This window comes from Miniopterus schreibersii (genome assembly GCF_964146895.1).
Source record: "Miniopterus schreibersii genome assembly, chromosome: 1".
Taxonomy (NCBI): domain Eukaryota; kingdom Metazoa; phylum Chordata; class Mammalia; order Chiroptera; family Miniopteridae; genus Miniopterus; species Miniopterus schreibersii.
This window is the reverse complement of record NC_138101.1, coordinates 31,025,061-31,041,332: the sequence shown is the minus strand read 5'-3', so window position 1 is coordinate 31,041,332 and position 16,272 is coordinate 31,025,061.

The following is a 16,272-nucleotide window of genomic DNA, read 5'->3' as shown; positions in this document are numbered from 1 at the left end:
AGGACTGGAAAGCATGCATTAGATGTGGAGGGCAGAAGTGGCTTAGAGAAGACCACTTTGTGCAGAGTGATGAGCACCGACACCGAGCTGGGTGGGTGAGTGGAAGCTGAAGATGTGGAGGCAGCCCAAGTAGAAAACATACCACACGTGAACCCGGGACTTCCAGGAGAGGGTTAGGCTCTGCGAGCATGTATTAAATTCCCAGCAGGATCCTGATGCTTTCAGCAGTGAGAAATCCAGCAAGATTAGATGCCTGCTACACACCACATTGTGCTGCGTTATAGAATTATTGAGAGGAATACCTGAGGAGGCTTCCACTCAAGTGGAATGTGGGCTCTAGGGCTGACCGCCCGGGCTCAAACCCCAGGCCTTTCACTCAGTAAACTTGGGCAGTTACTACACCTCTGAGACATAGTTTCTTCATGAGTAAAATGGGACTGTAGCGCCTAATTCATAAGGCTGCTGTAGAGATCAAAATTGTTTAGAATATGCCTGGCACAGAGCAAGTGCTCACTAAATGTTACCTTGATTATTATATTTTCTTTTTTTTAAACTTTTTTATTGAATTTATTGGGGGTGACATTGATTAATACAATTATATGTTTCAGGTGTACAATTCTATAATACATTATCTGTATGTTGTATTGTGTGTTCACCACCCACCCAAAGTCAAGTCTCCTTCCATCACCATTTATCCCCCCATACCCAATTCCACCTCCCCCACCCCCTTCCCTCTGGTAATCTCCACACTGTTGTCTGTGTCTATGAGTTGTTGTTTTTTTAATATTATTATTTTTTCCAAGGAGCTAATTTAAGTAAAAATTGTTAAAGAGACTTATAAACACAAGGCATTAAGTGTCATGATTGAAGCATGAATACAGGTTATGGGAACCCAGAGGGGTTGCTTGGACCAGTAAAGGCTCATTGAGGTGACTCCTGATCTGTGTCTGGACTATATAATTTTTCTCATGATGACCTACGAGGATATACTGCATTTTACAAAGAAATCAAAGTTCCGACAGAATCAGAGAACAGATGTTGCAGTTTGTTATGGAAGCCAGAAAGCTTCCTTAAATAATTTTTCTTGTATTCTGCAACTCCGTAAAGGCCTGGGAGTTTGCAGCTTTGAGATCATGTACATCTTAAGCAAAAACTGTACCTCTTATCCTATGCTTGATGGAATTTCTTGATGTTAACTTGCACTTAATGGTAGCGAGGGCATGAGGGAGCTGGAGAGACCAAGACTTGTCTAGGGCTTTGCTATTCTGTTATTTGGCTACTTTCCCCAGTGGTGGCTTATGTATTATTCATATACACTCTGGGACTAAAGTAGCAGGAAAGGAGTGATAGTAAACCAATTTGACCAAGTCCATTGTAAAGCCCTCCTCAGCAAGTCCTGTTTTAGGATAGTTTCTATTCATAGTCTCTTCATTTTTAAATGTCCTCTTATGAGAATTCTTCCTCTATTAACTCATTTAGTCCCAGCTTTAGAAACCTGGTCCCAGTGAGTTGTCAGAATTCTGTGACCTAAAGTCTTGCTTTATGTAGTCCATAAACCTGCAACACTCATCATCCGAGAGACTGTGAAAAATACAGAATCTGAGGCCCAACCCAGACCTACTGAATCAGAAGCTGCATTTTGACAAGCTGTCCGTGCACATTAAAATTTAAGAAGCACTGTTGTAAAAGAGGTGAAAGGAACTTAGGGAAACTTCAGGGATCCAAGAGATTTTTGCACAGAAGTAGGACAAGTTAAAAGTAGGCCTGGCTGGTTTGGCTCAGTGGTTAGCACATCAGCCTTCAGACTGAAGGGTCCTGGGTTCTGTTCTAGCCAAGGGCACGCACCTTGGTTGCAGGCTCCATCCCTGGGCAGGTCGGGAGCCAACCAATCACGTGTCTCTCTCACATCCACGTTTTTTTCTCTCTCACCCTTCCATTCTCTCTGAAAAGCAAGGGAAAATATCTTTGAGTGAGGATTTTTAAAAAAAGAATCGATTTGCCCACAGCAGAGGCAGCTTGGGGATCCAGCGGGGATCTCAGATGGAACTGCTGCTCAAAACCATGTGCCAGTAGGCATAGCCGCAGAAAGGAAAAGCGTCCATCTCAGTGCGAGCAAACCCTTGGAAGCTGGCTTAGCTCTCCGCTAGCCTTCAGCAGCGCCGCTCATACAGCTGTTGCTGAGGCGACAGTCTCCATTGTGTGGGCAGCCTCCCAGGGTAACTGACAGCCACAGAGGTCAGGAGAGGGGGAGAGGCCACGGGACAGACATCAAAGGCAATTATCACAACCCCCAGCTTGCTGCGAATGGAGGCAGTCACTCAGAATGTCATTTTGGAAATAAATTCCCTAGACGGATTAAAAATTTTAATAGTCACCTGAGTAAAAATGAGACCCCAGAGCTTTCTGTGAGAAAGATGTTTTGAACAACAGCAGAGCACCATCTGCTTCCTGGGGTTGGGTATTTCCTGGTTTGCAAACACACGCCTTCCCAGCACCTCAAAAGCTGTTTGATTCCATTTCCAAAGTAGTCGCATCTGTTTTCCATTTCACAGTAAGTTCATACATTCCTTCCTGCCAGCTTGCAGTAAATAGTTACGTAGCACCTACTATGTGCAAAACATTGCTTCAGGTAATATGAAATTTTGACCACAGAGGTGGACAGGGGAGCACATTAAAGTAAACCAGAGATCTCGCATTAATTCACTCTGTCAATTATGTTTGTCTGCATTGGCTCCAGGCCGTCAGGTAAAATTCCTCTCCAGTTGACCATAAAATCTGATAAAGCTGATGTTTTGATGGTCCCAGAGAATTAAGCTCACCCCTAACCCATTTTTTTTGGTTAATATTGGAAAGTAGATTCCAAATTCAAATGCTCTAATTTTGTTTTAGTACTTTACATACTTACATTTTAGTCTATGTATTTCTCAACTTCTTTTTTGGTAATACACCTACATATACCCTAAATTTGAGGTCCCATACCTTATTATTTTGCAACTCCCATTTTTCATTTGATAATACACTCCAAAGATCTTTTTATATCTATAAATATCCAGGCTAGCCTTCCTCTCCCCACACACACTCAGAATGTCTCCACTGAAGATTCACTTATAAATGAATGTTTCACTTAAAAAAATAAAAACTTAACCTAAGATAAATAAATAACTAAATTTGTAATTTTTCTTCATAACACATATCACTAGCTAAAATGAAATACTCTTTTATATTACTTATTCATCCTCTCCTTATCCCTGTTGACTGTCATGTTCTCCCACCTTAATGCAAGCTCCAGAATGCAGAGAACTTGTCTGCTGTATTCCCCATGTCTGAAACAATTCCTGCACCTAGTAGGAACTTCATAGATACTTGTTTAATGAATGATTGAATAATTAACAAAAATAATTTACTTTAAATGCTAAGATATATCTACTCTTTTATTAAATTTTTACTATTTTACTTTTGTAACCTTGTGGTTTATATCATTTTAAAATAGCCATAGAAGAACTTCCCCCAAAAGACAGAAAAACCAAAAAAAAGATATAAAAAAATAAGTTAACTAACCATAGAAGATATACTCCTAAAAACATAAAAACTTTAAGAATAGCCCAGTGGGGAGTGGCTCAGCGGTTGAGCATCAACCTAGGATCCAGAAGTTCACGGTTCAATTCCCAGTCCCAGCACATGCCTGGGTTGCAGGCTCGATCCCCAGTCGGGGCGTGCAGGAGGCAGCCGATCAATGACTCTCTCATTATTGATGTTTCCATATCTCGTTCTCCCTCTCCCTTCCTCTTTCTGAAATCAGTAAAGATATATATATATATATATATATATATATATATATATGTAAAATTTTAAGACATAATATAAAAAGGGTAAATAATTCTTTTAACATTTGGTGGGTAAAGCTTAAAAAAATGGTGAACTACTTCCAAATACAAATTTGAAAAAGTAAGAAAAATTTTTAAATACATTTTATTTTATTTTTTCCATCACCATTTATCCCCTCTATGCCCTCTTCCACCTCCACCCAGCCCCCTCCACTCCCAAAATCACCACACTTTTGTCCATGTCCATGAGTTCTTTTTCCTCTTTTTTTCTTTTTGGTTCAATTCCCTTCATTCCCCAACCCCAAAAGTAGGAAATTTGATTTTAAATAACCTGTTCTAAAAAGTTAACTAGAACAACCTGAAATCTAATATGTTCTTTTCAAGAAGTCATGGTAATCTTCCCACGACTGAAATTCAAGGAACACTGAACACCTGAAATGAGCAGAAGAATCACTGGCTGAACTATGGACAGAAGAAAAAATATTAAGGATTGTAGTTATATGCTCCATTATATAGTCACTTGCTCATACAGACCGCTTGCCTGAAAACATGAACTTCTTCTTTATGCCTGGCTCACAATCCTTCTTTGAGTACAGATATTGTTGAAACATAGAACTTACGGGCTGCAAGAGGCTGAAGTTGTTGCTTCTTGGGAATGTGTTTCTAGATCTCTCTAAATGAGAAACAAAGAATGATATTCTTCCTGTGTTCCTTGCATGGAACAAAGGAACCTCAGAGTAACATGCAAGAATCAGAGAGAAAATGAGGCTCAACCACAATAATAAGAGCTCTGGATTATTCTGTTTGTTGATCATCATTAAAGATACTGTGTATGATTCACAAAACAAAACAAAAAAGAGAAGAAATTTTCTCTTCATTTTAACAAATGTTTACTGTGGGCATTCTCAAGGTCCATGGTGGGATCACTGCCATGGGGCCCTTTCTTTATAATCTTGTGGAAGATAAATCTGAAAAACAGTCTTCGTATAAATGAAAATATGGGGTCCCTTGTTAAAATGTTTTTAAGAATTTCAAGACAGTGACAACAGAGCATTGAATCAAGCAAAGGCTCCTTGTTATTTCAGGGCCCCATGTGACTGCGCAGGTTGCATACTCATTGAAGCTGTCCCTGAAGAAAACAGCAAACCATTAAGATAAAATAGAATGAAATAAATGCTAGAGAAATGCATAAGATGCTGAAGAAATAAAAAATAAAAAATAAAGCAGCTATTAGGCACTCATACTACAGAAAGGAGGCTAAAAGATTACACATAAAAATGTCAATACCTCCTCCAAGGGCAGTGCATTTAGGGCAGAGGAGGGTAGGGAGTTGATACAGGGGAATTTTCTTGTTTGGTCTCTGTACTTCTCTGTTGTTTGACTCTTTTACAGTGAGTTTGTATTTATTTATGTATTTGTTATTCAAATAAATGACTTACCAAAGAACCTAGGCTATAGCCTACTGTTTCTTAATGTTTATCTCAGGAGTCAAAAGGAAGACAAACTTTGGTATTAGTTCTTTATTTCTGCACTAAGTCAAGGCTGAGTAGCTTAAAACAACAATCAACACTAGTTCAGACAATTCTGGGAATTTGGGAGCTTCTTTGCTAGGTGTTTCTGGCTTGGGGTGTCTCATGAAGTTGTGGTCAAGATGTCAGCTGGGGCTGCACTCTCATCTTAAGGCTTGATGTGGCTAAAGGATCCACTTATGAGACAGGCCAGTAAGCCAGGACAAGTGGAATAGGGAAACAGACAGGTAGGTGAACAAACTGGTTGAGCAATTTACAGTCAGATACAGAAGGTGACATCCTTAGATATAACATCTAGGCCTCAGTTGTATTTCAGCTCCAGGCCCAGAAAAGCAGCAAAACCAGGTGAATGACACCAGGACCAGCTGCAATGACTAATGACCCCCCTGTGCTAGCACTGACCAATCAGTAGAGACCACAACTCTGAAGGAGCACACCTGGAAAATTGATGAATACTCTGCTAAAACACTCCCCTAAAATTCCCACCTGCAAGAGAAAAATAAAAACCCTCAAGGCAAGGAACCCAGCATGAGCTCTCCCTCTGGGAAGCACACCCATGCCATTCCCTTCCTCCTCTTCTCCCCCCCCCCCCCCCCCCCCGCCCAGGCACACATCTTTTTTTTTTTTAAATATATCTTTATTGATTTCAGAGAGAGAGGAAGGGAGAAGGAGAGATAGAAACATCAATGATGAGAAGGTCATTAATTGGCTGCCTCCTGCATATCCCCTACTGGGGATCGAGCCTGCAACCTTGGCATGTGCCCTGCCCAGGAATCGAACCTTGATTTCCTGGATCCTAGGTTGTTGCTCAACCACTGAGTCATGCCTGCCAGGCAAATGATTCCAATCTTTAGTAAGAATATGGAGCAACTGGAACTTTCATACATCATTTACAGGATTATAATTGGCACAAGCTAAAAAACCCCCAACTATTTAGCATTGCCTACTGAAACTTTGCACACATATACACTTTGACCCAACAATTGCACTCCAAGGTACATACCCAACAGAAATGTACATATGGTCACAATAAATGTCCAAGAATGGTCATAGCAGCTGGGCAGATTGTATTTTTCCAAAGATGGCTATGACAATTGCTCCTGTCTGATATGCTTTCCTATACTGTAACCTAGGAACTCCTCACAGGCGAGGTAGGATCTGCGTGTCCTCCCTTTGAACCTAGGCAAGCTTGTGACTCACTTGTACCACATAAGATGCTGTGGTGTGTGACTTTCAAAGTCAAGTCAATGGAGGGTGGTAGAATATACCACCCCCAAACAAGCCACTTTGACATTAAGATTATTTTGAGCTCAAGGCAATTCAGAAAAAGGAAAATATAATAAAAGCTCTCTGCCTTCTCTCTACTTGGCTAAATGCAGGACATAAATTTTTGAAGTTGCCCTGTCTTCTCTCTATCAGGAAGAAGGGCAGTAAATCACCAAAGACAGACAATTCAAGACCTTATCAGCTCGGAGATGGCACCATAGCAGACCTTGCTGAAACTAGCCCTTATCTCCCATTAGTTTTCTCATATATTTACCTTCCTATAATTTGCCTTCCTAAAAACTTGAAGTCCTTTTTATTTGTCTTGTCACTTCTCTAAAAATGTATAGTTCTTTTGTTAAAATGTTATATAAGCTCAAGTTCTAACAACCCCTTGCGTTACTCATCAGAGCGTTCCCATATGTGTGTGCTATGCTCACGTTAATAAATTTCTGTTCGTTTTTCTTTTTTTTATTAAAGTATAGTTGGCATACAATATTATATTAGCTTTAGGTGTATAACATAGTGATTCTATATTTATATAACCTATAATGTCATTATCATGATAAGTGTAGTAATCATCCGTCACCATACAAAGTTACTGTATTATTGACTATATTCCCTGTGCTTTATACTACATCCCCACGACTTCTTTATTTTATAACAACTGAAATTTTGTACCTCTTATTCCCCTTCACTTTTTTCACCCATCTCTCTCCCCTCTGGCAATCATCAGTTTGTTCTCTGTATCTATGAGTCTGTTTCTATTTTATTCTTTTTTTTTTAAGATTCCACATATAAGTGAAATCACACAGTATTTGCCTTCCTCTGTCTGACTTGTTTCATTTAGCATAATACCCACTAGATCCATCCATGCTATCACAAATGGCAAGATTTTATTCTTTTTTATTAATGAATAATATTCCACTCAGTCTAACATATACCTATATTCTATATATCTCACATCTTCTTTATCCCTTCATCTATCAATGGACACCTAGGATGCTTCCATAGGTTGGCTATTGTAAATAATGCTGCATGTTTTCCTCTTGTTAATCTGTTTGTTTGTTTTTGCCAGTCACATTTGCAGGGCCCAACTAATGAAACTAAAGTGGATAGAGGGAAAATAGTCGTCCCCCACCCCACATCAGAAAAAACCACGTAGCTTCTACCTTATTCCTGAGGACACTCATGCCTGCAAATGTGAGCCACCATGTAAGAAGTCTCCCTGAAGCCAAACTCCCAGACAGTCCACATAGAGGTGACCCAATTGGCAGTACTTGGTCTTATACTCTCAGCTCAGATGCCAGATATGTACTGGCTTCACCATCAATTAATCCCCTGTCATTGAATCTTTTCAGCCAGGGCCCCAGACCTCAGACATCATCAGAGTAGAGATAAGCCAACTCCACAGTGCCTTTTCCAAATTCCTGAATCATAATATCTGTGAGCATGAGGAAATGGTTGCTCCTTTACACTGCTCTCTGTAATGGTCAAAAGCTGAAAACAACCCAATGCCCACTAATAGTAGAAGGAATAAATGGCAGCGTATTCATCTAATGAAATATTTGGTGGCAATGAGGACTACGGATACATACAACAACATGGAAGACTTCACACGTATAATGCTGGGTAAAAGAAGCAAATACAAAAGAAGACACACCATATGATTTTATTTACATAAAATTTCCAAAGGGCAAAACTTATCTCTAGTACTAGAGATCAGGCTGTAGTTTGCTCTGGTGGGGGTAGTGACTGGGAGAGCACATGAGGAGGGTTTCTGAGATGTTAGCAATATTCTGGTTGGTTCCATAGGTGTGTTCATTCTGTAAAAGTTTATTGAGCTGTACACTTTTGATGCTCGTATTTTAAAAAAAAAATTTTTTTTTATTGATTTCAGAGAGAGGAAGGGAGAGGGAGAGAGAGATAGAAACATCAATGATGAGTTCCTCAAAAAATTAAAAATGGAGCTGCCGTTCGACCCAGTGATTCCACTCCTAGGAATGTATCCTAAGAATCCTGAAACATTCATCAGAGAGGATAGATGTACCCCGATGTTCATAGCAGCACAGTTTACAATAGCTAAGATCTGGAAACAGCCCAAGTGCCCATCAGTAGATGAGTGGATAAAAAAGCTGTGGGACCTTCACACCATGGAATACTATGCGGCTGTAAAGAAGAAGGATCTCGTACCCTTTGGGACAGTATGGATGGTCCTGGAGAATATTATGCTGAGCGAAATAAGCCAGGCAGAGAAAGACAAATATCACATGATTTCACTTATACGTGGAATCTAAAGAACTTAATAAACTGATGAACAGAATAGATTCAATGACATGGAAGCATAGTTGAGACTGACGAAATGTCAGAGGGATGGAGGAGGGCGGGTCTGTGGAGGGGGAGAGAGTAACCAAAGAATTTATATGCATATATACACAACCCAAGGACATGGACAATGGTGGGGAGAGGGACTGGGGAGGGGGAAGGAACGGGGTGGAATGGGTCATTGGGGAGAAAAAGGGACATCTGTAATATTTTAAGCAATAATAAAACTTAAAAGAAAAAAAGGAAATATCAATGATGACTCATCCATTGGCTGCCTCCTGCACGCCCCCTACTGGGGATTGAGCCTGGAACTCAGGTGTGTGCCCTGACCCTGAATCAAACCATGATCTCCTGGTTCATGGGTCTACAGTTAACCATTGAGCCACACCGGCCAGGTACGATATGCGCACTTTTTTGTTTTTAGGTTAAACTTCAATAAAAATTTTAAAAGATGCTGGCCATGACCCACAGATTGATTTCCCAACCCACAAAGAGATTATGACTCACAGTTCTATGAGAACGGTGCCCTGTGGAGTCATACAGGACAGTGGCCCACGGTGACCTTGCCTCAGGCAGCCACATGGGCAGTTCAGGTCAGTTGCTCATGAATGAGCATCCCTCACACAAAACACACTGCCTCCCAGAGCCAACTGCCCTGAATACAAAGTTATGGGAAGACTATCCTTCCCCTTCAAATCAGTATTGAATTGGAGTGTGACCCTAAAGAAGGCTGAAATACCTTGGTTTTTGTGAAGAACGTGGACTTGGATATTTGATAGGCTTGGGCTTTGAATGGCAGCAGGTTGATTTAACCTGAATGAAAATATTTCTTTAGCACCTACTCTGTACTAACACTTTATGTGTACAATGTCATGTTTCATCAGAACAAACCTATGCAGTAACTTAGTTACTAGACCTGTCTCCAATTTACAGATGAGAAAAGTAAGGCCAGGATAGGTTAAATCACCTGCTGGAGGTCCCACAGTTAGGTTCATTAGACAGTGTTTATAAGAGTCTAAGGATGGAACCTAACATATTACTATATTTATTGAGTTGCCTGAATACATGAGCAAACTTAAAATTGAAGGAATGAGCCCGGCTGGGCGTGGCTCAGCAGTTGAGCGTCGACCTGGGATCCAGGCAATCAGGGTTCGATTTCTGGTCAGGGCACATGCCCAGGTTGCAGGCTCAATCAATGACTCTCTCATCATTGATGTTTCTGCCTCTCTCTCTCCCTCTCCTTTCCTCTCTCTGAAATCAATAAAGATATATTTAAAAAGAAAAATAAAAAAATAAAAAAAATAAAATAAAATTGAAGGAATGAGAAGTATGGAACTAGTCAGCCAAAAGTGGAAGGAAGAGCTCACTGATGAGGCTGAAGAGTCCTGGCCAAGAGCAAAGTCAGGCTGGGAATACATAAGTCTGGTTTGAGTTTCATTCTCTCTTTTTGACTCATCTTTGACTCAGTTGAGTCATTTCAGTTTTTCCTTCATACTATTGTTAGGTTTGTTTTCCTTCTATAGATCACTGCTTTTAGAGAAATGATTGTTAAGAGATCTTTGACTCCAGATCTTTGCTGTGATGAGCTTCTTTCTATCATTCAGATCTCTGGTTAAAAGGCCACCTTCCTCAGAAAAGCCCTTTTCTAACCACCTTGCCTAAAAGATCCCTCCTGTCTTTCTCCGACTCCTTTTATTCTTTTTTTCCTAAGTAATCATCAGTGCTTGAAAACATACTGTTTACTTGTTTATTCCCCCAAAGATTTGTCTGTTTTGTTCACCCAACACCTCCAGTGCCTAGAGTAGTGCCTAGAAGGAATGTGTTGTTGTTAGTATTGGGAAAGGAAAGAAGGAAGGGAGATAGGGAGGGAGACAGGGAGGGAGGGAGACAGGGAGAGAGGGAGACAGGGAGGGAGGGAGAGGGGGTGAAGAAGGGGAGTTGTATAAATATACTTGAGGACTTTGAGATGACATTTTGCATTTAAGACTGTATGGGTGATAGTAGCTGCTATAAGAGATGAACCGCCTCAAATCTCAACACCCTAATACATAAAAGCGTACTTCTCACTCACAAAACAGTCTAATGCAGATGTTCCTGGTTGGGCAGTTCTCTGGCAAGTTGTTGAGGGATCCAGGCTCCTTCCATATAAAACTGTGGCTCCCAAGGAGTCATCTTCCTTCCTGTCAGCTGGGAGGGTTCAAGGGCATGGAGATGGATGGATGGGAGTTTTAAGGGGCCAGGCCTGGAAGTGGTACATATCACTTTTGACCACATTCCATTTGGCACACCTGGTGGAAGGTTGGGAAGTACAGTTTAGCTGCATCCCTAGGAGGGGAAGAAAACAGATTTGATGAAAGGCTAGCCAATCTCTCCCACTGTGGTTAAAGAAGTTGGTCCCTGTCAGATATCTATAAATAAAGAGTTTAGAGTAAAATAATTCGCTACTGTATATTTGTATTTATAAAATCTGGAAACCATTAGTTTCAGAGAATTTCCAAAGTCCATCTATAATAAAACCATTCCTTACTCTTTTTTTCCCCTATTTTCAGTTCATATTTTATGAGAAGTGACTTGCCAGTCAGATGATATGTTAAAATTATCGAGGATTAAAAAAAAAAGAATGAGTAGTTTCATGAGAATTGTCTTTGTTCATTTTAAGCACTTCCCTGAGGAATTATGCACAAAACTAAAATTCTAGCTGACTTCAGCAATGGGCCAGATATGCAGACCTTTGAGAAAGAAGATAACTACCAATAAGATCTCCTGGTGGCTAACTGGGCTCAAATTTGAAAACAGAGCCTAAAGCAATGCTTCTTGCTGCTCACAGAAGGTTCTGGGAGCTTGTGAGCAGCTGAGCTGGCACACAGGACCTGCTAATCAGGTTGTGGCAACTTTAGGAGCTGGGTTGATCCAAGGACAGACAGATGGCTGAAAATTCAGCCTCAATGTGGCTTCTTCTATATAGCCTTGGTGGTAAGACTTCTGTTCAGTTAGATTTCAGGTGGTTCTGAGTGATGGTTGTTCTGTGGTTTAGTTGTACTTTTTTCTAAAACCATTCCCTATTCTCGAGAGATGCTTTTTATAAGATCTGGGGAGAGGAAAGAAAGGAGATACTTCACCTTGATTTTTGTAAAAACCCCATTTGTGTCTAAATTGCTTTGCAAGATTGTGTAATATTTAAATATAAGCTATAGCTGCCTGGCTGGCATGGTTCAGGGGTTGAATATCAACCTAGGATCCAGGAGATTGTGGTTAGATTTCTGGTCAGGGCATGTGCCCAGGTTGCGGGCTCGATCCCCAGTGTGGGGCGTGCAGGAGGAAACTGATCAATGACTCTCTCATCAATGATGTTTCTATCTCTCTCTCTTCCTCTCCCTTCTTCTCTTTGAAATCAATAAAGACATATGTTAAATAAATAAATAAATAAATAAATAAATAAATAAATAAATAAAGTTATAGCTTTGATTTGATTACAACACCTGCCAGACTTGCCCCCAAAGGTGTGGATTTTCTAATGGTGTGGCTGTCAATACTGAGAAATACATTTCTGAGACTTTGAAATTTTACTGCCTAGAAAGGAATGCATATTTTTTAAATTTCCAAATTCTAATTTAGGCATAGGCGAAGCCTGGTGCTTCCACTCAGATTGCCTTACCATAGTGATTTTTTTCTAATTTAATACTGGTCAAGACTAAAAGCTCTAGAAGAATGGGTTTTAGGCCATTGATCAGAAAAGTAGAAATGTGATAATAGGAAAGAAACTAACATTTACTGAGGCTTATTTGTCAGGACTGTGTTAGTCACTGTGTCCATACAGTTGACTTCCTTTAATCCTCATATCGACACCACAAAGAAGGTAGAGTGACCCACAGTTTTTTGTTTTGACCTACAGTTTTATTGGTGAGGACTTTTTTTCTATGGGAGACTAATTTTTTAAAAAATTTATTTATTGATTTTTAGAGAGAGAGGAAAGGAGAGAGAGAGAAATAGAGAGAGAAACATTGATTTGTTGGTCCATCTATTTATGCATTCATTGGTTGATCCTTGTATGTGTCCTGACTGGGGATGGAACCTGCAACCTTGATGCATCAGGGCAACGCTCTAACTAACTGAGCAACTGGTCAGGGCAACTTAAAAAAAAAATTTATTGGGGTGACATTGGTTAATAAAATCATATAGGTTTCAGGTGTACAATCCTATAATACATCATCTGTGTATTGTATTGTTTGTTCACCACCCCAATCTGGGATGCCCAATTACCAGCCGTCCCAAGCCAGCAAGGGACAAAGCGTGCTCCAAAGCCTACACTCTTGACTAGACCAGACTGGTAAAGAGAATGAAAAACAAAGAACTTGGGAAATGAGCTGGAGACCAGCACTAAGGAATTCGGCTCCTTGGAATTTGATTACCCAGTCTTCTTGTTCCTAAGAAATCCCTGGAGATAATTAATTCCTTTGTGTCTATTAGCCACTAGCACTGTACAAAGACTGAAGTCACATGTATGGTTAGAGCTTCGGATCCCAGCACCAGCTCTCTGATGTTTCTAGTCCCTTACTGAAATCGCCTTGCAAGTTTTCCCAATCAGCTGTCTGTGGGAGCAATCAAGTTCTAACCTCGATTCCGCCTGGGAAGGTTTGGTCGCCCTGATCACGCCTCCATGGGAAAAATGAAACTGACAGAGTAAGGGAGCAATTCCAAGAATAATTTTGGCACTCGATTTAAGACTGGAAAATAATTTTCCTTCTTACTTGGGGAAGGGAAATGCCTCAAGAACAGTAAAAGCCTGCAGGAGAGGCCAGCTGAGAGCCCCTTTTCTTCTTCCCCTCTGCCAGGGCTTATGTCTGTACAACAGCTGAACTATTTGCTACCTTCCTGAGTTTGTACTCAGTTGTTCATAGCAGATCTGGAAATAAAGTAAAAAGTAAAAAAAATTAAGCCAAATAACAAGACTTCGGAATGGGAGAAACAACAGTCTTTATAAGTACAAGAATTAAACTAAAATTCCAGCCTTATCATGAGGTAAGTTTTTTGAACCCTAAGAATTATATTTTGCAATATTAAATGTATCATTTTTGAAAAAGCCATTCCTTTAGAATCTTCTTGGTTACCACTATTTTCAAATTTCCTTTCTAATAGCCATTCTATATAGTACAAAAGAGATAAGGGACATCTGTGCAAAAATGCATTCCTGAAAATTTGTACAATCTCTCTGTAATCTTGATGAAGGGTACACTAACAACATTTATCAAAATTACAATACAAAATTACTAACTTTTTGACTCAGAATTGTCACATCCAGGAATTTATATGATAAACACACTTGCACATCCACTGATATATGTACATTGTTATTCTGCACCATAGTTTATCTAAAGGCAAAAAAGAATAGAAACAACCTAAATGTCAATAAATGGCTAGCTGAATAAATCACAGTACACGTATGCAATGGAATACTATTCATTCATCAGAATGAACAGGAAGCTAATATTTAATGTCTTGATATTTAATGACCTCCACAATATATTGCTAAACCAAAAAGCCAGGTGCAGAACAGTGTAGAAACTATAGACAAAAGTCAATTTGTATGCGGGTGGGAGTGGGGATATATATGTTTTTTGCTTTATATGCAGAAACTATCTCTAGAAGAACACAGAGAAACTTGTAAGATTGATTACTTCAGAGAACTGAGTGACTGATAAGATGGAGACCCTTCACTGTGTGCTTTTTGTATCATTTGTGTTTTGAACTACAGTAAGAATTTAAAAGGATAATTTTTAATTGAAAAGATTGAGAAGTAATGCATAACAAAACAATAGTTTCTTTAATATATGATTTGTTTTTCCTTTAAAGAAATAGTAAATAGCCCGGCCGGGTGTGGCTCAGAGGATGAGCATCGACCTAGGATCCAGGAGATCAGGGTTCGATTCCCAGTCAGGGCACATGCCCGGGTTGCGGGCTCCATCCCCAGTCGGGGGCGTGCAGGAGGCAGCCGATCAAGGACGACTCTCTCCTCACTGATGTTTCTCTCTCTCTCCCTCTCCTTCTCCCTTCCTTGCTCTGAAATCAATAAAAATATATTTAAAAAAGAAAGAAAGAAAGAAATAGTAAATAGCCCTAGCCAGCTTTGCTGAGTGGTTAGAGAGTCAGCCTGCAGACTGAAGGCCCCGGGTTCGATTCTGGCCAAGGGCACATACCTCCGTTGCAGGCTAGATCCCCGGCCCCAGTCTGGGCATGTGCGGGAGGCAACCAATCACTGTGTCTCTTTCACATCGATGTTTCTGTCTCTCTCTCTCTCTGTCTGTCTCTTCCAATCTCTCTGAAAAGCAATGGAAAAAAACATCCTCAGGTGAAGATTAAAATAAATAAATAAATAAGTAAATAGTAAATAACAAAAATTGTGGAGTTGTATGTTGCACCCAAACACCTGGACATTTAAAAGCTCTCTTCACAATAACACTGAATAATAATAATAATAATAACAATCCAGGAGAAGCTTCAAGACCAAACTGCAAATTGTACAGAAGATAAATATTACAAAATTTCTGGATATTTTTATGGTCTCAAAGTGTCTCTCCACAGATTGTTTATCAGTTGCAAGGAGCAAAAGAGTATACAGTGAAGAAACCAGATGACACCTTGAATGGATGATCAAAATTAACATTGCCAATCAGAGGCCGACAAACATCTTGTGATGCCCTGAAAAGGACACAAATCACTTATGGGAATGTAAAACCAGATTTAATAAAAAGGAAACCCAAACTGAAGAACATTCTATCCCGGCCAGCATGGCTCAGTGGTTGAGCATCGACCTATGAACCAGGAGGTCACGGTTTGATTTCTGGTCAGGGCACATGCCCAGGTTTCGGGCTTGATCTCCAGTAGAGGGCGTGCAGGAGGCAGCCAATCATGACTATCATCATTGATGTTTCTATCTCTCTCTCCCTCTGTCTCCTCTCTCTGAAATCAATAAAAACATATTAAAAAAAAAAAAAAGAACATTCTAATAACTGAGTTGTATTTTTTAAAAAATGTCAATGTTATGAAAAGCTGACTGTTCCACATTAAAAGAGACTAAACAGATATAACATCTAAATTCAGTATATCTTCCTGTACTGGGTCTTGCACTAATGGAAAATTTAATATTATAAAGGATATTATTGGGACAATTTATAAAATTAAATTATGGGTTATATATTAGATAAAAGTAATGTACCAATGGTTTTATATGAAATATTGTTCTTCAAAAGTACATGTAAAGGATGTGTATACAATTTAATCTCAAATGGTTGACAAAAAATAATGATGAATAATTATACATGCATTCATATGTA